The sequence below is a fragment of the Ovis aries genome, chromosome 9 (genome assembly GCF_016772045.2).
Source record: "Ovis aries strain OAR_USU_Benz2616 breed Rambouillet chromosome 9, ARS-UI_Ramb_v3.0, whole genome shotgun sequence".
In the NCBI taxonomy this organism is placed as follows: domain Eukaryota; kingdom Metazoa; phylum Chordata; class Mammalia; order Artiodactyla; family Bovidae; genus Ovis; species Ovis aries.
Window position 1 is genome coordinate 57530290 of NC_056062.1, and position 25594 is coordinate 57555883.

Consider the following 25594-nt stretch of genomic DNA (forward strand, 5'->3'; position numbering starts at 1 on the left):
ATATTCATTTGCATACATTTGCATAACATTGGAGCACAGACCAACATTCATGAGCTACTCCATCACAACTGTAAATAAAATAAGATTAAAAACCTGGAGGAAAATCTTTAAGACTATGAGAAAGTGGTTGGATAATAAAACTGAGGAGTAATGCCAAAGAAGGGAGAAAGAAATGTGATGTCTTTAGGAGGCAAGATTGGTGTTCTTGATCTGTTTTATTTTTTCTTCACTGAACTGAAAAAAAAATCTATTAGACTTCTATAAATTCATTCTTAACCTCAAGTCCTTTAACTATAATTTTCTTCTTAGGTCTCTTATCTGTGAGTTAAAATAATCATTGGACTTGGAGGCAGAATATAGAGTATCTGTTGTATAAAATCTCAAAACCTTTACCTCCTGCCTTCTCTCCCCGTCCCGCTCCACCCAGACCAGGCTCTGCCATAGCTGCTTTCTTTCTGTTCCTCACAGCTGTTCTATCCGGAACCTTCACATTACTTGCTTCTTTGACCTATGAGTGCGTGTTTTGTGATCCATGTATGCGTGGCTTTTTCAGAGAGGCTTCCCCAGATCCCTGTTAGTACATCATCCTGATTTTATTCTTTGCCTGGTGTTGATATTTTCCTTGTTGTGTGTTTGTGTTTGCCCATTCATTGATGAACACGTTATCTTCTCAATCCGTTAAAAAAACAAGCTCCCTGAAGACAAGATCTTGTCTTCCTTGTTTGCTGCTAAATGCCCAGTGCCCAGGTCTGAGTATAACCTACAGTGCGTGCGTGTGTGCTCAGTTGCTTCAGCTGTGTCCCAACCCTTCAGAACCCCATGGACTATAGCCTGCCAGGCTCCTCTGTCCATGGGATTATCCCAGCAAGAATACTGGAGTGGCTTGCCATTTTCTCCTCCAGGGAGTATAACCTACTGTACACTAATAAATATAATCAAGGCAATAGCCTCTTTGTTTTTTTTTTTTTTTAAACATTTGAAGCACTTTTAATAAATGCTTTCCTTTTTTTAAAAAAAATTACTTTACAAACAACATTTTATTGGTTTTGCCATACATCAGCATGAATCCGCCACGAGTGTACACATGTTCCCAATCCTGAACCCCCATTTGTGTGTGTTAGTCACTTAGTCATGTCTGACTCTCTGTGACCCCATGGACTATAGCCTGCCAGTCTCCTCTGTCCATGGAATTCTCCAGATAGGAATACTGGAGTAGGTTGCCACGCCTTTCTCCATGGGATCTTTCTGACTCAGGGATCAAATTTGAGTGTCCCACATTGCAGGCAGATTCTTTATCATCTGAGCCACCAGGGAAGTCTTATACATTTATTTTATTTTTAATTTCTCTTTTCAGTCCTAGATAGTCCAAATTCCGATCTCCAAATTCTAAATTTAGCCTGAGCTACTACAAAACTTGATTTTTGATAATAGTATAGTAGTCAACATTAGCATTTACACACCAGATACTTCTATATATAGATGCTGGCTATTAAGGTCCACAGGGGAGCAACTGGAGAGCATTGAGTTAGGGGGTTTAGCCTACTAGCTCTTCTTCTCCCTTGGCATTCCCATGGGAGGAGCACATGCAGAGAAACATTGACAAAGAACCGAGGACAGCTTCATTATGGGTGCTTCAGTTCCCAGTGCAGGGCTGCTAGTAAAATGCACTAGAGCAAGCAGTGTCCATCCCCGCCTAAGACACGTGAGGGAGACAGCGCTGGCCTGACAGCTCTATCTTCCCAGGCTAGGATAAAAATCCTGGTATTTTATCACTCCCTGTCCAAGAGCAAGATACAAACGATAGCGCTCATCTGAAACTCCAGAGAAGATGTTGTCTTAGCGCCTTTCCTATGGTAAAGACCCATTGCTCCCTTACTATTCTAGACACAGCATGTAGAAAGAACTACACACTATAGATACATTCCTATCCAAAGTGTGGAGCAGAGTCTTAAAAAATTAAACATACATTTACCAGAAAACCTAGCAATCCCACTTCTAAAATTTTACCCAAGATAAATGAAAAGCATGTTCCCACAAAGACTTGTATTTGAACGTTCCTAGTGGCTATATTTGGAGAAGGCAATGGCACCCCACTCCAGCAGTCTTGCCTGGAAAATCCCATGGGTGGAGGAGCCTGGTAGGCTACAGTCCATGGGGTCGCACAGAGTCAGACATGACTGAGCGACTTCACGTTCACTCTTCACTTTCATGCATTGGAGAAGGAAATGGCAACCCACTCCAGTGTTTTTGCCTGGAGAATCCCAGGGACGGGGGAGCCTGTTGGGCTGCCGTCTACGGAGTCGTACAGAGTCGGACATGACTGAAGTGACTTAGCAGCAGCAGCAGCAGTGGCTATATTTATGACAGTGAAAACTAAAGATAAAGAAATTTTGTCATTGATAAATAGATAAACTGTAAAGTGTGTGTATAACGTAATGCTAAGCTGCTGCTAAGTCACTTCTCCCCTATCCCTGGGATTCTCCAGGCAAGAACACTGGAGTAGGTTGTCATTTCCTTCTCCAATGCATGCAAGTGAAAAGTGAAAGTGAAGTCGCTCAGTCATGTCTGACTCTTAGCGATCCCATGGACTGCAGCCTACCAGGCCCCTCCGTCCATGGGATTTTCCAGGCAAGAGTACTGAAGTGGGGTGCCATTGCCTTCTCCGATATAATGTAATGTTACTCAGCGGGAAAAAAAAAAAAGCAAAACCCCATTAATCAAAAGAATAATACAAATGAATGTATATATAAAACAGAAACAGGTTCATAAACATAGCAAACTTTTGATTATCAAAGGAGAGAAGGAAGTGAGGAGGGATAAATTAGGGGGAGACCAGTGGCTTAGTTGTAAAGAATCTGCCTGCAATACAGGAGACAAGGAGAGGCAGGTTCAAGCCCTGGGTAGGGTAGATCCCCTGGAGGAGGAAATGGCAACCTACTCCAGTACTCTTGCTGGGAAAATCCCATGGTTAGAGGAGCCTGGTGGGGTGCAGTCCATAGGGCCGCAAAGAGTCAGACACAACTGAGCAACTAACTACACATTAACAGATATAAACTATTATACACAAAATTGATAAGCAACAAGGATTTACTTAGCACAGGGAAGCGTACCCATTATCTGGTAATAACCTGTAATGGAATAGCTGTTCACTGTTGTTCAGTCATTAAGTTGTGTCTGACTCTGTGACACCATGGACTGTAGCATGCCTTGCTTCCCTGCCCGGCTTCCTTGCCCTTCACCATCTCCCGGAGTTTGCTCAAACTCATGTCCATTGAGTTGGTGATGCCATCCATCCATCTCATCCTCTGTCATCCTCCTCTCCACCTGCTCTCAGCCTTTCCCAGTATCAGGGTCTTTTCTAATGAGTCGGCTCTTTGCATCAGATGGCCGAAGTACTGGAGCTTCAGTTTCAGCATCAGTCCTTCCAATGAATATTCAGGGTTAATTTCCTTTAGGATTGACTGGTTTGATCTCCTTGCTGTCCAAGGGACTCTCAAGAGTCTTCAGTCTGCAAAAATACTGAATCACCATGCTGTATATCCGAAACTAACACCATATTGTAAGTCAACTATGCCTTCATAAGAAACCCTTCACTGATACATAGGATACCATGGATGAACATTAAAAACATTGTATTGAGTGAAAGAAGCCAGGAAAAAAGGACTACATGCTATATGATTTTATCTTCTGATAATTTAGAAAAAGAAACACTAGATGGACAGAGTAGGAGCTGAGGAGCTGGGAGAGGGGTGGGAGGAAGGGGTTGGTTGCGCAGGACAATGTATAATTTTGGGGCACAAGAAATGCTCACAATGGTGGTTGTGGATACACAGCCCTTTACATTTGCTAGAACTCATCAAAGTATACCCTTAAAACTCCTGAATTTTATCAGTCATACCTCAATAAAGCTGATTAAATATCTACTAAAAACATGTCTTTGGAAATACGCTGCAATCTGATACAAAGATATTAGTACTGCTTTCTTTTGAAGAAGGGGGAAAATGGTTAACTTCTTGTTCCCATTTATGAGAAATGCCTCTGGGGCACGTTCTAGCAAAAGTACAATGGGAGACATACTTTCTGCTTCAGCCAACATGGCTTTGAATAGTTCTTCTCATTTCACATTTGACAATTACAAATTCTTCTTTGTGTTCTTCCGTGACGTGTTTCCTGAGTAGGTTTTAAAATTTTTTTCTTTTAAGTAGGACTGGGGCTGGACAGGGGGCCTGGGAGGGGAGTAAGTGGCTGCAGGCCTGCGCTCTTTCTAGAAAACAGGCAATTGGTAGTCTAGGATTTCCATGGTTTGTAGCTGAGCTGCCATGTGAACTTGATGTGACTTGACCTGATATATCCATCACATATCTAGAGTATTTTTATTGTAAACCTTTAGTTGTCATGAATGCCTCAGACTATGATGATTTGGGCGGAGTCTGTGTTATCTCAAGGATTGTAGGAGGTCCCCTTGACCTGTTCATGAGGAGGCTGGGTACTTCTATGAGTGAATTTCCTTAGAGTCAGTGCCATTCATAGATATGACTGTTTCAGCTCTTTGGGTAAAGCCTGCTTGAGTTTTGATTTCAACCTGAAAAACTGATGACAGAAGATAAAAATTAGGTTCGGCCTCTTAAATTCATTTTCTGGATGTTGTTTCTCTTTAATCATCCCTGTTAAATACTTGTACCTATTATCTGACAGGGTGGAGTAATATATAAAATTCACTCCAAGGAGACACGTGGTGCCCAAGTCAGACCTCGGGGTATTAAGGACCTGGCTCAGTCCCTCAGGATTCTTCATTCTCTAGATTTACTGTGGCAGACAAAGGCACGATAACCTGAAACCAGAGACAGCTTCATCTAAAATAGTCAACTCACAATATCCCCCTCCTCTGTGAAGGAAGAAATGAGAAGACGTGCATCCTTTTTAATTTTATTTTGTAGACTACACATTTCCAAATATGTGGGAAAGGATTTTGATTGTGATTCTTTTTTTACTTAAAAAGTAAAAAACTTCCTTTTACAGCTTAACTACAGAGTGAGACTTATTATTCCTGTTCCAATCTACTTAATTTGAAGAGAAACAGTTACTTCTAACGAGTGCTAAAGATCCCATAAAGGCTTCCAAGATTCGACAGTGCCCAGTCCAAACTCTGCCAAAGTGGGCCGGTTCTGCCATCTAGCGACTACCCTGACAAACTACATTGGTAGGGTATGGCCTGCTCTGGCCTGCTCAAGCCCAGAGAATTTTCATTTAATGAATTATGTGATTAGTTTGGGCCTTTGTGCCTTTTCATTTCTATCTACTATGTGTGTGACCTTGGGAAAATTATTTAATATTTCTGAGACTCAGTTTATTCATCTGTAGAATGGGGATAAGGGCTTACCCCTGTGATTTTCATGAGATACATGTGAGATAATATATGGAAAATGCCAATCAGAGTGCCTAGGCACAGGGTAAATCCTGAATAAAGGTTTGATGCTGTTATTATATTTCTTATTATGATAATTAAAATTATGCAAGTCTAAATATGAAAACAAAAATAGGCTGAAACACAGGAAATCAAGTTATGGATATATGAGTATTTCAGAATACATCAAGTCTACAGTATTTATGGGCTTCCTAGGTGGTAAAGAACTTGCCTGCCAATACAAAAGACATAAGAGACATAGGTTCGATCCCTGGGTTAGGAAGATCCCCCCGAGTAGGGCATAGCAACCCACTCCAGTATTCTTGCCTGGAGAATGCAACAGATAGAGAAGCTTGGTGGGCTATAGTCCATAGGGTTGCAAAGAGTCAGACAAGATTGAAACGACTTAGCATGCATGCATAATATTTGAAGCTTGGAAGAGAATCAGGTTTATTTAGGTGTTTTGTGTGCACTGCCAACAAATGCATTATTGCAATTATTCTAGCCTCATTCCCAAGTCTTTTCCCACCTCATGTTGAATGTTTCCATCACAGCAGACAACTCAATACTCTGCTCACATTTTAACGTCTTTCTTCCTCTTTCTGGACTATCCTCTCTCACATCTTTACACTTCACAATCCTTAACTCCTAACTCAAAGGGTAGCTTCCTGTACATACTCCTTAGTGCTGTTGCAGGGTTAAATCTCATGCAGCCCTTTACTCTCATCTCTATTAGAGAGTTTGTGCTGGGGAGAGCTGGGAACCGGGTGTATGTAGCCCCATAACTAGAGTGTGAAGTGCTTGCTGTGAGGTCTTACGTGTTTTCTTTTTATCTTTTCTCTCCCAATCCAATGCGTTAACACAAAGACTTCACACAATAGGTGTTCCATAGAAGGTTGCTGAATTGAAATCAGTTTGGCAAGTGAATACTTAGAGCAACTTTTTTGAAAAGGCTGAATGACTCTTAGAATCTTCTAATGTATATTGGACTAAATTGGCTTAATGGTCTGAGTTGTCAGGGTTAGTCCATCATAATATGCTTTGGGATTAAAAATTAAGTAATATTTATAATAATAATAACAGATTTTTATTAAAGAATATTTTGAAATTACCAAAAAGCAAAAAAGCTCTACTACCCAAATATTATTAATATTTGATATATTTTTCAATATTTTGCCTATACAATGCTTTCATTACATAGCTGTGATCCTTGTTTATTTGCAATCATATACCCTGATTTTTAAATTTAGTATATTAAAAATATTTTCCCATTAAACTATTTGCACATTAAAGGCATCATCATTTGAAAAAGCAGAATCTCACTGAATAAAAGTGCCAAAGTATACTTAACATCATAATATTTCAGGCATTTAGCTTGTTTATATACTTTTTTGGCTGAGTTGTAACAACACAAAGTATATCTTTGGGCATAAAGGTTTTCTTTGGCTAGGATTATTTGCTTTTATGAGTCCCAGAAGTAAAATCCCTATTGCCTTTCTTTTCATAGTGAGCCCTGATAGACCAAGAATTGGAATCTTATAATAAACGGAATGTCTTGTTAATAGAAAGATAACCAGGAAAGGGGTTTAGACTTATGGCTCTTGGTTCCCGTTATGAACTTTGACCTCTTAGAACTTATTGAAGATGTGAAGAAAGGCTTTATAAGATTAGGCTGAGCCAGCACAAAAGCACACTATTTTCTAAAACCATTCCCTGATATTAAATTGTGTTTTTTATTTTTAATTGTGTACTGAAGTATAGTCAATCTATGATACTGTGTTAGTTTCAGGTGTTCAGCAAAGTGATTCAGTTATATATAAACATTTTTTCAGAATATTTTCCATTATAGTTTAAAGATATTAAATATACTTCCTTGCTGCTTATGTATTTTATGTATAGTTGTTCACTGTTTCTTTGCACATTTGTGTGTGTGTGTGTGTGTATTTTATTGTTTCATTTTATAAGTGAAATACTTAGGCCCAATATGTGTTAGGCTTCCCCACTGGCTCAGCAGTAAAGAATGTGCCTGCCAATGTAGGAGACCTGGGTTCGATCCCTGGGTTGGGAAAATCCCCTGGAGAAGAAATGGCAACCCATGCCAGTATTCTTGCCTGCGAAAACCCATGGACAGAGGAACCTGCTGGGTTACAGTTCATGGAGTTGCAAAGAGTTGGACACAGCTGAGCAACTAAACAACAATATGTGTTAGCCAAATTCACATCTTTGTTCCACAAAGAATGATTGCTTTGGTTCCTAAATTTATCCATTTGTACATTTATTATTCATTTAAAAATACTGATGGACACCTACTCTATGCCAGGCACCTCCATCAGGCGTCTAACCAGGCATTAATGAGACATTTCTTGAAAGGATTATTATAACTTAATGAGAAAAAGACTAATAGACTATGACCGTGCCATATGAAGCTTCCCTCATAGCTCAGCTGGTAAAGAATCTGCTTGCAATGCAGGAGACCCCGGTTCAATTCCTGGTTTGGGAAGATCCGCTCCAGTACTCTTGCCTGGAAAATCCCATGGACGGAGGAGCCTGGTGGGCTGCATTCCATGGGGTCGCGACTGAGAGACTTCACTTTCAATTTTCACTTTCATGCATTGGAGAAGGAAGTGGCACCCCACTCCAGTGTTCTTGCCTGGAGAATCCCAGGGACGGGGGAGCCTGGTGGGCTGCCGTCTATGGGGTCGCACAGAGTTGGACACGACTGAAGTGACTTAGCAGCAGCAGCAGCTGGAGAAGGGATAGGCAACTCACTTCAGTATTCTTGCCCTTCCCTTGTGGCTCAGCTGGTAAAGAATCCACCTGCAATGTGGGAAACCTGGGTTTGATCCCTGGGTTGGGAAGATCCCCTGGAGAAGGGAAAGGCTACCCACTGCAGTATTCTGGCCTGGAGAATTCCATGGACTAAGTCCATGGGGTCTCAAAGAGTCAGATATGATTGCACAACTTTCACTTTCATGCCACATGAAACTTACCTTACAGAAGTAAGAACAGCATGGCTTTGGGAGCAAAATGGGGAATTCGTTCTATCTGGGGTAATAAGGAGACTTCACCTAGGAGCTTATACTTGAGTCTTGAATGATGTAGAAGTTTAACAGGTGGGCTTCAGAAGGGTTCCAGTTGGGCAGACCAATATATTCATGGTATGAGAAAGAATGGCAGGCGTGCAGGTCTCTTTGTGACCGAAGAGAGAGTCTTCATGGAAAGAAGGAGCAAGAAATCATGCTGTAGAGGTAGAATGAGTTAGATTATGAAGTGTTTCATATTTAAAATTCCAAGCCAAGAAGTGTGCATTTTATATTGCAATCTATTAGGAACCATTTAAAGTTTTCTTCTCTTTCTTCCTATCCTTCTTCCCCAGCCCCTCTTTCTCCCTGCCCCTCCCCTCTCACCTCCCTCTCTCTTCCTCCTGCCCTTCCTTTTCCTCCTCCTTATTCTTCTCCTCCTTCTAAAGCAAACAAATGCCATGAAAGTTACAGCATTCAGTAACTGAGACTTTATGCCAGGCATGCTGCTTGAGTATTTTTACAAGAGAAGTTTTCACGTCAGTGCTATCAGACAGTACAGTAGTTTTCTTGAATAATACGGAACAGGACAAAATGACACTTGGATAAGATAAGTAATTTGTCCAAAGTCACACAGCTCCTAAGTGGCCAGAGATACAGACCTGAGTATCCTTGACTGCAGAGCCCAGCCTCTTGACCACTGTGGTCTGTTGCACCTTTACAGTAATATTTTAGAAAGATCACTTTGGATTCTGGACAGAGGTGATTTATAGTAGAGAGAGAGTCCCAAATCAGAGGGTCCATTTGTGAAGATGTTGCAAGAATACAGGACTGAGGTGATGAGGTCAGAACTTGGAGGGGATAATGGCTATCAAAGTAATAGCCACAGGGAGAAGGCTTAGATAAAAAGAAATCACTGCAATTCTGGAAAAAGATAAATTTCACCAAAAAGACTGAAAATGTCCCCATTTGTGGTACTGCCTTTCAAGGACTCTTATAATGTTATAGAAGAAAGTTATCCATCTCTGGTTGGTCTTGGATAATGACATTCATTCTCAAAGTCTGATTTTCTAAAAAATCTCTTAGTTTTGTTTGGAGGGGGGATTTAGATCATTTTATAGATATTTTTCCATATTCTCATCATTTATTTTTTAAAATGCCAGGAAGACAATGTTAGAATTATGTGATCAAGATTTTAAAACAGCAATGATAGATATGTTTCCATTCTGAGTATGACTGTAACAAAAATAGAAAATTTCAGCAAAGAAATACACCAAAATGTCCTAGTGAATTCATAAAGCAAATGAAGAAGCAAGTAGAAACAATAGCAACAACAAGAAAACTTTGAAGTGTGTTTGTTTGGGGGGATCAGTATCTAGAGTTGCTACAGTTTATAATGGCATAATTTAGCTTTTAATCATAGGATCATCTTTAACATACAGATAATTGTTTTTAAGGACAATTGTTTTCAGGGCATCTATTTACAACATTGCTATATCCTGGGGCCCACAAATTTGGACGGACTAAAAACTTTTTATTCGAAAGCTCTCAATCAAGAAATGTTGGTAAGATCAGTACAAAATAACCACAGTGCTGACACAGTGACCCCAGAGGTGTGGTCAAGACATCCGGGGAGTTTCCAGGGAGGGGACAGTGCTCCTGGTTGTAGCCTATGGGCGAAGCCAGGGACACTTGTTAGAGGAAATTTACATTGAAGCTGGGCAAGAAGGATTTTGATGTGAGTGAAAGTAGAAAAGGAGAAAGTTAAGAAGGCAAATGGTGGGCTGTTGGGCATGCCAGCAGAGAGAAAGGTGCGATTCTGTTTAGAGGGCTCAGAAGGTGTGTCCAGGTGAGGGAGGGAGGCAAGGCAGGAGAGAAGCCGGGGCCTCAGAATGGCAAAGCCAGTCATTGCAAGTCACAGTGCAGGGCAAAGTGATGGGCACTCTTTAGAAGGACCATGACAGTAAATTCTCGATATGGAGGAAAACTACTTGTGGAGAATCACTGGATTATAAATACATGTGAGTCCTCACATCTCCAACATCCACAGAGTGTTGATGGCACCTGGTGCATTGCAGAAGTAAGTATTTGTTGAATGAATGAGGGAATGATGTCTGTCCTTCCCGCTATATGTATGATAGAGGAGACCTACCTTTAACTAAGTACACATCTTCCAGAGACGTTGTGGTTGTTGTTCAGTTGCTCAGTCGTGTCCAGCTCTTTTCGGCACTACGGACTGCAGCACCCCAGGCTCCTCTCTCTTCCATTATCTCTTGCAGTTTGCTCAAATTCATGTCCTTTGTGTCGGTGATGTCATCCAACAGTCTCATCCTCGGCCTCTTCTCCTTTCGCCTTCAGTTTTCCCAGGATCAGAGTCTTTTCCAATTATTTGGCTCTTTGCATCAGGGAAGGAGCCTAAAGTCAGAAACAGCTCCACGACTCACTGAGGATGAATTTATCTCTTTGAGGGCCCCATTTCCTCAATTTAAATTAGGAACAAAATGCAAACCTACCTAGTAAGGTTGTGACATTTTAAAAGCCTGGCATAAAAAGCACCACACAAAAGTGAGCTGTTATTTGGGAGACATTTAAGATCCTGGCTTAGCACCCAGAGCTGTTTTCCTGGGCGTCTGGCACCAGTCCACCTATCAGGAGATTATCCTACCTTATCCTCACATCTGTCCTCCTGCCATTTTATTTCACTCCTAGAAAAGCATAAAGCGAAGGATCATAAACATAAAAATCGTCACTTTTCCTTGCCTTAACTGATTGAAACCCTTTTCATATGGCAGGCTTCATGAGCTGCCTGCTGGCCCCGTCATCTCTTCCAGCATGCTGCCCAGGCCATCTGCTCTGCACCACGCCAAGCCATATGGAACTGGGCCCCCACTTCTGTGGAAATGCCCGGCTCTTTTCTTCTGTGTATTCTTTTCTTGGCTGTACTTTCCAAGCCATGTGACGTTTGCAGCGGCAATCTCTTTATTTTCCATTCTTAAAAGGGAAGTTAATGGCTTGAATTTTATTAGGCGAGTCTTGAGATTATGCATCTTAAACACTCCTGTTAAGTAATGACCAGAAACTTCACTAAAAAGTCCTGTGACATTTGTGACATCAGATAAATAATTCAGAAACCACAGTTCTCTAATTCTTTCCTGCCACTGTCTCTGTTCGCTACAAAGGGAATAATATGACATTTCTTTCCTTCTTCCCTCTGATACTTTAAGCTGCAATTATCTTCTTCCCAAGCTTAGAACAGCAGGTACAGCCCTGCCGAGATGATTAGTTCTTCACTGTGCCGGTTATTAGCTGCAGAGAAAATGATATGCAAACCAAGGCATGGTTTGTCTCCTACTGTGATAATCTCGATGAGATTTACAAATATCAAGGAGATTGCTAAACTCTCGCTGAAACTCAGCAAAAAAAAAAAATGCTTGTCTCTTAAAAGTAGGAGCTTAAATTAAACCTTAATCAGGTTTCAAAAATAACTTTGGAGGATTTTGTCTAAATCAATAAAAGTATAGGTGGTTTATTTTTAAAAAATCAATGGAACAGAAAATTTTTTTTAATGGAATAGAAGTAAAAAGATGCAATCTTAGCTGATTTTCGTCAAAATCATGAGGTGAGACAAGTTAGTTTTCTACTAGCCCAACATTCTTGAGGCCTTCCCCAGTTTTTGTTCTCTCTATGGCCTCAAGCCACTTATAAAGCGTACTTTTTTTCTAGCTGAAGAAAAATACATTAAAACACTAGGACATTAGTATAAATTAATTAAAATATGTCAGGCCCCTGAAGATAAAAAAATTACTTGCTTTACAAAGACTTCCCAGAGGGAGAAATAAGCAATTAACCTTCATTCTCACCATGGAATAATTTCCTTCCTGTTCCTTTTCTCTTAGGCAGTGATTCTGCTTCCATAAAAAACAAAAGCCCTTTTTCTTCCAGTCATTTTCCAGAACAGACTCAACACAGTAACATTCCTGTTAGCCTTGTGTTTCCTAAAGCTCTGAATGTTTATTGCCATGTTATTACTTATTTGGGTCCTGCTTAATGAGGTCCGGTAGAAAAAGCTCAATTAACTGCATCTTGTTCTTTGTACGCTAAGTTGCAGGCACCATGTATGGGTCCACTAAGTGTATAACAAATGAATTTGTGTTGAATTATTTTGTAAAGTCCGTCATTTACTAAGGAACAGAGAACTTTGCATGAACTGAAGGCACCTCTGCAGTTAATTGCTCTGAAGAAAGTGAAATCTTACATTTGAAGGCAAAAGAATTTCTTTATAGTTTTGTGGTTCTCAAACTTCTGTGTTCATACACATTTTAGGGGTCTTACATTTTTGGTGGCCTATTTTAAGGGGTTAACAAAACAAAACAAGATAAGTAATTTCAGTAGCAAAGATGACATATAGCTAGTATTTTGCAGCCAGAGGTCAGGGCAGGCTCCCTGGGATGACATGGGCAAGGAGGTACTTAACCCCTCACCTGATCCCACAGAGTTTTCACCAGCTGCCTCCAGGCTGAAAACCATTCTCAACAACATAACTGTTTAAATCAAAGATAGATCTAGCTATGCAAACTGAGTTTACATGTCTCCTATCTTCACTTTTCCAAGATAACCAACCTATATAGAAATTCAGCAGTCTTCACTGGTCAATTTTAGATCCATTACTGCAGTTGACTAAAGAATTATTCACAGCCTAAAAGTTGAGAGTTCTGTTTTATTTGGTGGAAATTTAGGGCACTTCAAGGCTGAGAGGCCCCCTCTCAGGTAACCCTCAGAAAACTGCTCAGGGAGGTGAGGATGAGAGGCAGGCTGTATAGGAGTTTTGCAACAAAGGGCAGGCAATCTGAACTCCAAAAGACTATTGTTAGTTAAATAAAGTCAGGGAATGCCCTGGTGGTCCAGTGGCTGAGACTCTGTGCTCCCAGTCCACGGGATTCAGGTTCCATCCCTGGTCAGGAATTAGATCCCAATGGCACAATTAAGAGTTTCGCATGCTATAACTAAAGACCTGGCACAGCCAAATAAATTAAAAAAGAAAACTAGATATGCTAAGTTAAGGATTTTAGCGCTTTTTTATGCATGAGAAGATACAAGAGTCCTGGCTTGCTAATATCATTTCTTTGACATGCGCATCAGCTATCTGGGGCCAGTATCCTGTGTTTTCATATACTGAGCTTCTTCAAGGCTCAGCATAGGGAGAGGCTTCAGCCTGATGCCTATTTGTTGTTGTTCAGTTGCTCAGCCATGTCCAACTCTTTTCAATCCCATGGACTGCAGCACATCAGGCTTCCCTGTCCTTCACCATCTCCTGGAGTTTGCTCAAACTCATGCCAGTGATGCTATCCAAACATCTCATCCTCTATCGTCCCCTTCTTCTGCCTTCTTTCCCAGCATCAGGGTTTTTTCCAGTGAATCAGTTCTTCATATCAGGTGGCCAAAGTATTGGAGCTTCAGCTTCAGCATCAGTCCTTCCAATGAATATTTGGGGTTGATTTTCTTTAGGATCAACTGGTTTGATCTCCTTGCAGTCCAAGAGACTCTCAAGAGTCTTCTCTAACACCACAGTTCAAAAGCATCAATTCTTCAGTGCCTAGCCTTCTTTATGGTCCAAATCTCACATCAGTACATGACTACTGGAAAAACCATAGCTTTAACTATATGGACCTTTGGCAGTAAAGTAATGTCTCTGCTTTTTAATACACTGTCTAGGTTTGTCACAGCTTTTCTTCCAAAGAGCAAACATCTTTTAATTTCATGGCTGCAGTCACTGTCCACAGTGATTTTGGAGCCCAAGAAAACAAAGTCTGTCACTGTTTCCATTGTTTTCCCATCTACTTGCCATGAAGTGATGGTTGCTAGATGGTAGGTCTTTCCTTCCTAAGTTCTCTCAGGACTCACCAGTTCAGCATAGGCTGTGGCCACATTTGCTGATGACTATGACATCTTTGTTTACTGATATGGCAGGAAATATTCCATCTATCACTGCCTATTTCTTATTGTCCAATCTGCCTTACCCAGGCTCTTTCAAACATTCAAGAGGCCAAGTCCTCTTACATTCCACTAACCTCTCTTTGGCACTGATCTCTACACTTACCTTTTACCTGTTGCGAAAGGTACTTTTATTCCACCTTCCACACACAATTTGGCTTCCCAGGTGGCGCTAGTGGTCAAGAACCTGCTGCCAGTCCAGGAGATGGAAGAGATGGGGGTTTGATCCCTGGGTGGGGAAGATCTCCCGGAGTAGGAAATGGCAACCCACTCCAGTATTCTTGCCTGGGAAACTCCACGGACAGAGGAGACTGGCGAGCTACAGTTCATGGGGTTGCAAAGAGTCAGACGTGGTTGAGGTGACTTAGTACATGATTCAGTGTCTAGCGAACAGTTAGTGAGGTAACAGCAGTAACTATTGTTACCAAATATGGGAGAAAAAGTGGGGAGCTTGTGAAAAGCACACAGCACTTCACTGACTTAACGGCCAAGGAAGTTGCATTAGCAACTGTGAAGACTCAGCTGATATCTAAGACTCCCTCCAGAATCCAGGCCCTTCAGTTTCCTTCCTTGAACCTTCACATCTCCTCTACCTAGGGACAGATCTGGCTTTTATGTCCTTGAAACTTATACAATTCAGAAATTCTTCCTTATGAAAGACAATAAAAATTACAAATATAGAATTAGCTACGAAAATGAATATTTATTTCAACTGAGGAGAAAAACACAACAAATTACATGTTAAAAAAATCTGAGATACACTTCAAACATCACAAAATCTACAAAAACAATATAATTTTTCAAATTAATTAGCTGTCTCATACAACTCTGTAATGATGCAGTTCTGCTGTTTTTAGCTGCATACCCTTTGGTTACTTCTTTTTATAAAAAATGGTAAGATTTCTGGGCATTTCCATTTTACCCAAGCAGTGACCAATCTCAAATATTTTTACATTGACAGCACTAAGCACCCTCTTTGTAGTAGCATATTATGGATTTTATATTACCTTAGTCAATGTTAGTATTTCCAATCATTAGCAAGAATTTTATCTCTTTTACAATGTGTTGATATAATTTACTCTTCTTACCTAATTTAATTATCAAAAATTCCAAAAGCTTATTTATCACTTCTTTAAAAAAAAAACAAAACTCTTCATTTTAATTAACTATGGATTTTGGTATGATCTGAAAGTTTAAAAAATTATAATTAGCTTCAAATGTCAGAATAATTTCTCTTTATTACCTTTGTTTCATATTGCATTAATTCTTGTCTGACATTTTTCTATATTAATAAGTAAATGTAAAGATAATATTTTTCACAATTTTCTAATTCTGGAGTCTGTAATTTCTTATCATTTTATTAAATGTATTTCCAAATTACAATTAAAATGGCATATATAAACTTTATCAACTATTTAATAAACTTATTATCAAAGGTTTTTACAATCTTCAAACATGCACTGTAGATTCTCAAAATATTTTTTTTCCCCATGCAATGTCTTGAGTAATTTTATAATGAGAATATTATTCCACGTCCAGAGTTGCTAAAGAAACCGACATTATGTTGAAGAAAAAAACCCAAGTCACCCATGTCTTTTAAAATGCTCCATTTACAAGGAGTCTAAACAAAATAAAAATGTGTAGCCAAATTGGAAACAGTCAATTTTCCCCTACCGATAAGATTAGGTGAATGAACTGTATACTGCATACATTCTGCAATTTTAAAAATATTTTAAAGAGCCCTTTTAGTCATTTGTCTTCACTATCATCATATGCTAATCGCTAATTAAGCATTTTATGGGCATTACTTTTTAAAATTTGCATAACTATCCTATTAGTTGTGGATACAATGACTAGTATTATCTCCATTTTACAGCTGAAGTGATTGCTTTAAAGTGTATCTAGCTAGCAAAAGACTGAGTCAGTCAGGCTCAGAATCTTGGAATCTAGGATTAAGCTCTTTACTACAACACCCTACTTTCTTTACTTCCTGTGTTAATGTAAGTGGAAAAAATATTTAGAAGAAGTGTGTGTCCTGAGGGTCCTGAAATTTCTGCATAGCCTTCACTTGGGGCTATGTGTGGCAAGGTAAACCATTTAGCACAGCTGAAATGGTCCATAATTTTCCCTATTACTTGTTCTAATGACTGGATTGTGGCAGACATTTTTAGTCTCTGAGACCTATAGAGGGAGTATATAGTCTTGAAGCTCATTCACTGTTTCCTTTGCTATACAAACCACAACATTAGCCTATTAGAAGTATGGTGGTATCTTGGATCTGCCCCTGACTCACTGTGACTTCTGTTAACCTCTATCACCAGACTGAGCTACAGCTTCCTCATGTAGAACCATGGAGAACTATGCTAAACAGGCTTTGAGATCCCATGGACTGTAGCCCACCAAGCTCCTCCGTCCATGGGATTTCCCTGGCAAGAATACAGTTGATGGTGCCTCAAAACGTCAAACATGGAATCACCATATGACATAGCAAATTCGCTGTTCAATATACATCCAAAAGAACTGAAAACAGTTACTCAAACAAGTTTGTGTACACAGTATTCATTGCAGCATTATTTCACAGTGCCAAAGATGGAAACATCCAATCCGTGGATGAATGAATGAATAGATATGGTATATCCCTACTATGGAATATTATTCAGTCAGAAAAAGGAATTAATTGGTCATGCAGGCTGTGACGTGTATGAATTTTAAAAATATACTAAGTGAAAGAATCCAGACACACAGGGTCACATAAATATGATTCCATTTGTATGAAGCATCTGGAGTAGATAAACCCATAGAGACAGAATGCTGATTGGTGGTTGTTCGGGGGTGGGGAAAGGGGATAATTATATGGTAGCTGTAACTGGAGTAAAGCTTTCAAAAATTGTAAATCACTGTTGTGTATAACTGTAACATATAGTACATCAAATTTCAATACAATTTTAAACAATATTTTGTTTTATGTTATGTGAATTTTATCTCAAATTATTTTTTTAAAGTTAGTAGAGACCATCTTTAAGTAGAGGTGTTGTGCATGATTTCTTCTTTTTAATTAATTTATTTCTTTTGGCTATGCCAGTGCATCACAAGGGATCTTCATTGCTGCCTGTGTGATCTTCTCTTTGGCATATGGAATCTAGTTCCCTGACCAGGGGTCCAGCCCAGGTCCCTTGCTTTGGGAGTGCAGAGTCTTAACCACTGGACCACCAGGGAAGTCCCATATGTGTGATTTCTTTCATCACTTATCTGTATTTAAAAAATTTTATCAATGAATAGTATTGCTTTAATTATCAGGAAAAAAATTACATAAAATAGCTTTTGAACTGTGGTGTTCAAGAAGACCCTTGAGAACCTCTTGGACAGAAAGGAGATCAAGCCAGTCAATCCTAAAGGAAATCAACCCTGAATATCATTGGAAGGACTGATGCTGAAGCTCCAATACTTTGGCCACTTGATGCAAAGAACCGACTCATTGGAAAAGACCCTGGGAAAGACTAAAGGCAGGAGGAGAAGGGGACGATAGAAGATGAGATGGTTGGATGGCATCACTGATTCAATGGACATGAGTTTGAGCAAGCTCTGGGAGCTGGTGATGGACAGAGAAACGTGGCCTGCTGCAGTCCTTAGGGTCTCAAAGAGTTGGACACGACTGAACAACTGAACTGAAAATAGCCCCCAAGAGCCTGAAAATTTAAAGCTACACTTTAAGACAACTGGGGAAAAATGGCTAAGAAAACTCTAGACATCTTTTTATACACTTTGAGAAAAACACATCTTTGAAGAAAATGTGAAAAACATAACATTTATAATGTACATCTCTGTTCATTAGCAATTAAGTTTTTTCATGTATTGCTTCCTGGAACTCTTAAGCAAAATAAGAATGGCAGCAGAAAAGGTCACAGAGTTTAGAGTTAGTGTCTTTGGGAGAAAAGAGAGTTGATGAGAAGGGATGGGATAATTGGGATGGAAAAGTAAATTCAAGTCTACTTTTATGAAAGAAACAGCTAGCCATTTAGAGAGTAAGCACCAAGTCTATTTCATAGCTGGCTTTGTTATTCTCTCTCTCTTTTTGGCTTTAATCATAAAACTATTCCCTGAAGAGTTTAGCTACAGCAGTTGAGTTTTGGTTTGAAAAATTTAGAGACGCAATAAAGGAGAAGAATGCTCCCTTCTCATGGCTTCTAATTTCCTTCCGTAATGAGTTTTCTGCTTAAATGTGCATCCAGTTTGTCCTTGCTCCTGATGGACAAATATGTGCAGTGGTAATTCTTCCAGGAGTTCAATTTGCTGTGTTGGAGAAAAATGCACATGGTTAATACCAGTCCAGGGACTTCCCTGGGGGCTCAGCGGTAAAGAATCTGTCTGCGATGCAGGAGACGTGGGTTTGATCCCTGGGTCAGGAAGATCCCCTGGAGAAGAGAATCACAACCCATTCTAGTATTCTTACCTGGGAAATCTCATGGACAGGGGATCCTGGCAGGCTACAGTCCATGGGGTGGCAAATGAGTTGGATACGACTAAACAAACAAGAGTTGACTCATTGGAAAAGACCCTGATGCTGGGAGGAATTGGGGGCAGGAGGAGAAGGGGACGACAGGGGTTGAGATGGCTGGATGGCATCATCGACTCGATGGACATGAGTTTGGGTGAACTCTGGGAGTCGGTGATGGACAGGGAGGCCTGGCATGCTGCAATTCATGGGGTCGCAAAGAGTTGGACATGACTGAGCGACTGAACTGAACTGAAACAAACAAGTCCAACTCCATGTGGGAAGCATTTGGAAGAATGTAGAAGGTGTTGCTGAAAGGAATAATGGATCAGAACTTTGAATTTTTCTTGTTGTGAGCTATTTACAAGAAAACAATATATATCTAATAAATCAGAGAAAATGATGGCAGCACATTTTTTCCAAAGTGTGGGGTGCTGACAACATAAATTTCCCCAGGTGCTTGTTAAAAATACAAATAGCAGGTCCAACCCTAGAACCACAGAAACAGAGACTGTGGGAGATAAAGCTACTTAAAAAAAAACAAAAACAAAAAAACCATAACGACGCACACATGTACTAGCTTGAGGTCAGTGAACTACAGCCATTGAACTAAATCCAGCCCACTGCCCGTTTTTGGAAGTGAAGTTTTATTGACACAAAGCCATTTATAGTCTGTGGCTGCTTTTGTGCTAAGGAGCTGAGCTGAGTAGCTGTGCTAGAAATTCTACAGCCCAGACAGCTTAAAATGTTTACTATCCAGCCCTTTACTGAAAAAGTTTGCCACCCCTACTCTAAGCCAATGCTTCTCAAATTCAAATGTTCGTACAAATCACTCAGGATGTCTTTGGGAAAGAAGGTCTGGGGTGGGCCTGAAATCCTTTGTCGCTTACATCTCCCAGGTGATGCTGCTGCCGCTGTCTTGCAGATCTCAGTTAGTAGCCTGACCCAGAGAAGTGGTCCTGGGAATATGAAACATGCAAATCCTCAGTTCCAAGGCAGACATATAGAATCATAATTGCTGTGGACTGGACCCAACAACTCGTGTTGTATCAAGCCCTCCAGGTGATTTCTGAAGCACATCAAGGCTTTTGAACCACTCATCCAGATTTTCCTTATGAAGATTAAAACTTGATAACCACTATCTTCAAAGAGCCTGAAATCATATGTTCGACTCCTTTATTACTGATCTGAACACAGTATATATTTGTTGATCATAATAATCAACTGGAAAGAAGACACGGGATGAAATTGTCTCTTACTACGGTATTTTTTATTTATTTTCTATATATTCAGAACGGCAGCCTTGGATAAATAAAATTTCAAGTGTATGTTTATTGGATTATTCCAGTTTAATATTTTACTTTTGGGGAGTCTTATCTTTATGGCCGCTCAAAATAATTTCAAATGCCATGTCATTTCTAAAATGACCAACAGAGGGAGCTGGTGTTATAATCTTAATCCTTAAATATCAGGGGAATTTCTTTCCCATTGGCTGAATCAGAGAACAACCTCTTAAATCATCCTTGAGTATAATAAAATATCATTGTTTGGATGTATAATTTCTGCTGTCCATGTTATATACATCTCTTTCTAATGCCAAGACAGCTGTATGATATATTTGAACTGAGTGTAACCTGTAAGCAATTCTATTCAATACTTCCAACATTCACAGACCCCCTAATCTATTTAAACAATATTGATGGTACAAGCAGAGAAGGCAATGGCAACCCACTCCAGCACTCTTGCCTGGAAAAGAGACTCTTAACACACAGACCCTGTTCTCAGTAAATATATGATTCTGGGGAGAGCAGGTGTAACAGAAGCCAGTAAATAAATCTAATTATATAGAATATGATCCCTTACCAAGATCAGAGAGGAACTGAAGTAGATGCAACAAGTAGATGTTTTGGTGCATTTCCTAGAAGTGGTCTTTTGGGTACACGATATGAATGGTCACAGGAGGAACCGAGGCATGTTGCACAGAACTGATGTTTTTTCACCATAGCACTAGAGGAAGTAGGAAGTGTTAATCTAACTATTCAGTTTGTTAGCAAGAAAGAGAATGTTTACACAATGCCAGAGAGGATATCCCCATGGGTGAGGGACCAGCACACAGATGGCAAGTGGACTGTACTGGTCCCTTGCCTTTACCTTCAGGAAAATTCAAAACCCATGACTGGCACAGATTCAGGACTTGGCTTTGTTTATCAGGTAAATAATACCTGATTGGTATTATTAAAGGATTGAAGCAAATGGTATTGCATCAATTCGTCATACCAAGTGACACTTTTTCTGATCAAGGACACCATTTGAGAGTACATTTTGTTCAGTATAGGCCAAATACTTAGTGCAGTGGGGATTCAGTAAATGTTTGCTGATGTATGAAGAGATGGATGAAGGACTGAATAACTGATTGAATTGATGGGATAAAGAAACAGTCGAAGTCTGATGAAGGTGTATGAAATGAATGAATCAAAGAACGAGACCAAGTAAAGAAGCATTATACATACAGCTAGACTCTCAGGGCTTGATAATTATTTGGATGCAGAATATAGAATTCAGTAGATACAAAAATGACTGTTGACTGAGCACTGATAAAAATAGTAGAAAGCTAATTGAGCTTGGGCAGTGAGTGTTTAGAGATGTGTTTACCTTTAGACTGAATTTGGAAGATCTATACCATCCAGGATGATATAAACAATAGGCTGTTGGTACTGCAATTTTCAGGTTTGGAAATTTGAAAATAGAGAGTTGAAATAAAACTAGGGATTGGAGTTGCCTTTAGAGTGATCTTAGGATAGCTTAGATGTATGATAAAAAGAAAACATATTTAATCACAAATGACCAGATCCATTCAATAACATTTATCAAAGACCGATGTATTCTCTACTCTGAGCTACAGGCTGAGGGTTGTATGCATGCATGCTAAGTTGCTTCAGTCATGTCCAACTCTGTGAGCCGCTATGGACTATTGCCTGCCAGGCTCCTCTGTCCATGGGATTCTCTAGGCAAGAATACTGGAGTGGGTTGCTGTTTCCTCCTCCAGGGGATCTTTCTGAACCAGGAGTTGAACCCATGTCTCTTATGTCTCCTGCATTGGCAGGCAGGTTCTTAACAACACTAGCACCACCTGCCAACATTTTTAGAGTATTTGTTATATGATAGGCACTGCCTGGAATAGTGGAGAGATTGGAATAGTGAATTTTGATGAAACTTAGATCCTGGTGGGGAGAGATAGAAAATAAATGAATTAGTAAAATATATCCTGTTAGGTAGTGATATGGAGAAAAGTAAGGCTAGAAAGCGAGATAGAGAATGTTAGAATCAGGGACTATGTCAATTTTAAATAGTGTGACCAGGAAAGGCCTCACTGAGAAAGTAATATTTGTACAAAGACCAGATGCAGGTTAACGAGCAATGATACGTGGGAAACAGAAGTTCCAGGCAGAACAGCGAGTAGCAGCAGGAACACTATTGCGAAGACCCTGGAGTGGAAACATTCCCAGAGGACTGGAAGAATGGCTAGAAGCCCAGTATTTTAGGCAGAGTTAGAGTAGAAGGAACTGAGGTCAAGGAAGGAACAGGGGCCAGTGAAAGTGGCTTTGATATTCACTAAGAGTGAGATAAGAACCTGCTGGAAAGATTTTAGTGGAGGACTGATATGATCTGACTTATATTCTTATACTATCAGTTAGTCTTCCATTGGGAAAAAATAACTAAAGGGGAAAGAACAGAAGCTGTTAGGAGCCTAATTCAGGTGAGACATGATTATGGTTCAAGGGAAATTTTTGGTCTTGAATAGCAGTGGAGACCAATAGTCGCATTCTGGACCTATTTTGAAAGTAGGGCCAATCAGACTTAGTGACTGATTGACTGTAGATTGAGAGAGAAGGGGATACAAAAACTGATGCCAACATTTTTGGCCCTGAGTGATGGGAAGCATGGTGTTGTCACTGGTTGGTTGGAAACTGAGATGGAGTTTATGGGAGGCAGCAAGTGTTGGGAGTTTTGCTTGCACATGTTAACTGTGAGATCCCGCTAGACAACCAAGTGAAGTCTTTCTATATATAGGGGACTGGAGTTCAGGACAGAATTCTAAGCCGGAGCTATAGACGTGGGAGTTGTCCTGTACAGATGGTGTTTGTAGCTTGAAGTGAATGGAATCACTGAGAAGATGAGTGTTAAGTATAGAGAAAAAGCTCAAAGGCTTTAACCTTGGAACATCCAGCATTTAGAGTCAGAGAAAACCATAGCAAATAGTAAAATAGAGGGTGTCAAGGAGGTTATATGAAAGGGAAATGCAGATGGAAATAAGTGTAAGTCTGTTTATATTTATTACAGAGGATTTTCAAAGGAGAGAGAAGTTGAGTTCATTAAAGTAGTGAGGGATTAAGAAAGATCCAGTAGAGAAGGACCTACCAGAAGTGAGGTGATGGTGTTCCAGACAGAGAGTGAAGAGATAAACAAATCCAGCTCACTGTGGAGGGGGTCAACAGCAATGACTTTGGACCCAGACTCTGGATTTGAATCCTGACTTTGTCACTTACTGGGCCTCCTTAGTAGCTCAGGGGTAAAGAATCTTCCTGCAATGCAGGAGACCTGGATTGGGAAGATCCCTTGGAGGAGGGCACGGCAACCCACTCCAGTATTCTTGCCTGAAGAATCCCATGGATGGAGGAGCCTGGAGGGCTGCAGTTCATGGGGTTGCAAAGAGTCGGACATGACTGAACAATTTTCTTTTTTTTCCTCTGCCACTTACTAGCTGTGTGACACTGGTTAAATCATTTAACCTCCCTGGGCCTCAATTTCCTCATTTACATAAAAATAAGGACAATAGTAGTACACATCATAAGGTTGTTATGAGAATCAAATAATTTAACATTTGTAAAATAATTAGATTACATAGCATGACATGATTTGACAATTTCCTGAATGATCATCATTGATTTTGTAGAGAGGAGTTTCTATGGGATTAATAGATTAGAAAGTAACCACTCAAAGGATGAAGGAGAAAGTGGGTATGGGAAAAGATAGAGAAGAGTAAGCAGAAGAACCCTTTATAAGATAATAGTTTCAAAACATATATTCATATCAGTTTAATGGAGAATGAACCCTGTGATGTTTCCAGGTATACCAAGATGCTTGTATACAACACCTATCAGCTCTTTGGTTGTTATCATATAAGAATTTCTGAATGTGACTGGACGTGGAACAACAGACTGCTTCCAAATAGGAAAAGGAGTACATCAAGGCTGTATATTGTCACCCTGCTTATTTAACTTATATGCAGAGTACATCATGAGAAACGCTGGACTGGAAGAAACACAAGCTGGAATCAAGATTGCTGGGAGGAATATCAATAACCTCAGATATGCAGATGACACCACCCTTATGGCAGAAAGTGAAGAGGAACTAAAAGCCTCTTGATGAAAGTGAAAGTGGAGAGTGAAAAAGTTGGCTTAAAGCTCAAGATTCAGAAAACGAAGATCATGGCATCTGGTCCCATCACTTCATGGGAAATAGATGGGGAAACAGTGGAAACAGTGTCAGACTTTATTTTTTGGAGCTCCAAAATCACTGCAGATGATGATTGCAGCCATGAAATTAAAAGACGCTTACTCCTTGGAAGAAAAGTTATGACCAACCTAGATAGCATAGTGAAAAGCAGAGACATTACTTTGCCGACTAAGGTCCATCTAGTCAAGGCTATGGTTTTTCCTGTGGTCATGTATGGATGTGAGAGTTTGACTCATTCGAAAAGACTCTGATGCTGGGAGGGATTGGGGGCAGGAGGAGAAGGGGACGACCCAGGATGAGATGACTGAATGGCATCACTGACTCGATGGACGTGGGTCTGAGTGAACTCCGGGAGTTGGTGATGGACAGGGAGGCCTGGCGTGCTGCGATTCATGGGGTCGCAAAGAGTCGGACACGACTGAGCGACTGAACTGAACTGAACTGAACTGACTGCTTTTGATTACAAATACGGTAATTTAATTTGATTTAATCCAATATCCCAAAATATCATATATTAGGTTTCCTACTGACTGGAAGTCAGATCTTCAAGTCTTTTGTGTCAACTATTCCCAGGTGGCACTAGTGGTGCCAGGTGGTAATCACTCCAGTATTCTTGCCTGGAGAATCCCATGGACAGTGGAGTCTGGGAGGCCACAGTCCAAAGGGTTCAAAGAGTTGGACAGGACTGAAGCAATTTGTCATGAATGCACATCAAGTCTAGCAGAGAGTATCTGAAGCGTAAAACTGCCAAGAACGCTTTGTGGTTCATGAGACTCACGGATAAAGTATAATGAAAACTGACCAAGTATTAATTTCATTTTTAGTGTTTGCTGATAGTTTACACTTTATGTAAAGAATCATCATTTTATAATACAGTATTATAAATCAGCAGGTTTCATTCTTTTTGCTAGATTTCCAAATACTCTGGGAAATAAAACCTCTCCAGATCCCTCAGTTTTTAATCTATGTATTTTTGAGAATGAAATAGCTATAGTAGAATGAAACTATGGTAACTCATCTGCTAAAGACATCACTCAGAGAAGGCAACTTTACTGAACTTGATTATTTTGGACATTACTCATTGCTTCAGTAATTTTTTCCCTCAAATGTAATTGCTTTGAGGCCAGTGATGTGAAGGGCATGTAAAATGCAATTAACAGATGAAAAATA

General features: G+C 40.0%; 2 long non-coding RNA genes across 4 annotated transcripts; both read right to left on the bottom strand.

The window, feature by feature from the left end:
* Nucleotides 1–2690: 2690 nt before the first annotated feature.
* On the bottom strand, nucleotides 2691–14948 carry LOC121820344 (uncharacterized). Of its 3 annotated transcripts, none has more exons than XR_006060847.2 (3): nucleotides 14522–14947; nucleotides 8395–8644; nucleotides 2691–4582 (listed from the first exon to the last, which is right to left on the bottom strand). It is a non-coding gene; the product is annotated as an uncharacterized LOC121820344 (long non-coding RNA). The 3 variants fall into 3 exon arrangements; XR_006060848.2 differs by lacking the exon at nucleotides 14522–14947 and adding an exon at nucleotides 10577–11916; XR_009594973.1 differs by lacking the exon at nucleotides 2691–4582 and adding an exon at nucleotides 6588–8221 and having other exon boundaries at nucleotides 14522–14948.
* A 150-nt stretch (nucleotides 14949–15098) lies between these two features.
* LOC132657185 (uncharacterized) lies at nucleotides 15099–21780 on the bottom strand. Its single transcript, XR_009594975.1, has 3 exons — nucleotides 20771–21780; nucleotides 19798–19866; nucleotides 15099–18705 (listed from the first exon to the last, which is right to left on the bottom strand). It is a non-coding gene; the product is annotated as an uncharacterized LOC132657185 (long non-coding RNA).
* Nucleotides 21781–25594: the final 3814 nt, after the last annotated feature.